Source organism: Pseudophryne corroboree, chromosome 7, assembly GCF_028390025.1.
Source record: "Pseudophryne corroboree isolate aPseCor3 chromosome 7, aPseCor3.hap2, whole genome shotgun sequence".
Classification (NCBI taxonomy): Eukaryota; Metazoa; Chordata; class Amphibia; order Anura; family Myobatrachidae; genus Pseudophryne; species Pseudophryne corroboree.
Genome location: NC_086450.1, coordinates 224,702,120 through 224,703,604, shown reverse-complemented (window position 1 = coordinate 224,703,604; position 1,485 = coordinate 224,702,120). Strand labels below are relative to the sequence as shown.

Below are 1,485 nucleotides of genomic sequence, written 5' to 3'. Positions count from 1 at the left end.
GGTGGCCTGTATACAGTATGTGCATCAAAATGTAGAACCAAAAAAACAGTAAAGTGTATCAGAAATCCTGCAATTCCACTTAGTTTCTGCTTCCCATCTGTTTGCTTGTAGCAGTGAACAAGTGAGTGACAGTACTAAGAAAGGAATAGATTTATGTGATTAAATAAGATAAGCAATTAAATCTGCTTTTGCTAGAGTTTCCCCCTATTGGCACACAGTTTCTCCACTCACAGCACCTTGTCTTCCCAGGTGATCTCCCATCCAAGTACTGACTAGGCCCAACATTGCTTAGATTCCATGATCAGACAAGATTGGGCATAGCCAATGTGGTTTGGCTGTAGGTGTATTGTCCCACCAAACACATGCAACTCAGTGGCAGACAGTTGATTATAATGAGCATAGGGATGCCCACTGCTATCACATAATTTCCGTCCAATGGCATATAATTTCTGATACAGTGGTACCATCATCGCAAATCAGGTAATGATGCAGAGTCTGAGTGCCTATGTAGACGTGCAAACTGAGCTGCTCTCCAGGGATGCAGAAGGCTCTCCAGCAGCAACAAAGATCACAACTGCTAATTTATGCATGCCCAGAAAACGCCATCTGAATGGCCATGACACCTGCATTTACATGACCACTAAATGTTAGGGCAGCACCAATGGTGTAATGGTTAGCATTGCTGCCTCACTTTACTGAGGTCATGGGTTCAATTCCCACCATGGCCCTAACTGTGTGGAATTTGTATATTCTCCCTGTGCTTGTGTAGGTTTCCTCCGGGTGCCCCGGTTTCCTCCCACAATCCAAAAATATACTGGTTGGTAACTGGCTTCCGAACAAAATTAACCTTAGTGTGAATGTGTGTGCAGGTACATGTGGTAGGGAATATAGATTGTAAGCTCTGCTGGGGCAGGGACTGATGTGAATGGCGAAATATTCTCTGTAAAGCGCTGTGAAATATGTGTGCACTATATATATATAAATAACTATTAATAATAATAATGTTCCCACCCCCAAATGCTGACTTCCTGTCACTCACTTTGTGACTAATATCTCAATGCGACTGCAAACACAATTCACTCACTGCACGTGTGAACTGTGGCGCAGAATCATGCGCATTAATATCAATAGTTCATCTGAATTAGGCCCAAAATTCCAAAAGGATGAATGGTGATATAATCTAAACAATTTAAAGATAAAGATTAACTTTACTGCAACATGAAGTGTTCTAATGTTTGGCCCTGTAACATGGCATTAGCCATTGTAGCCTAAGGGCTGCTGTACATTTTGCAAAAATTACCGTAATCTTCAGGATTACTTTACGGCACAGGTCTGCAAACTCGGTCCCCCACACGGTGCATGTTTTGCAGGTCTCCTCACAGAATCACAAGTGAAATAATTAACTCCACCTGTGGACCTTTTAAAATGTGTCAGTGAGTAATTAATACACCTGTGCACCTGCTGGGTTACCTGCAAAACATGCAC

General features: G+C 42.3%; 1 pseudogene; it reads right to left on the bottom strand.

Moving 5' to 3' along the window:
• Positions 1-224: 224 nt before the first annotated feature.
• On the bottom strand, positions 225-343 carry LOC134946190 (5S ribosomal RNA; annotated as a pseudogene).
• Positions 344-1,485: the final 1,142 nt, after the last annotated feature.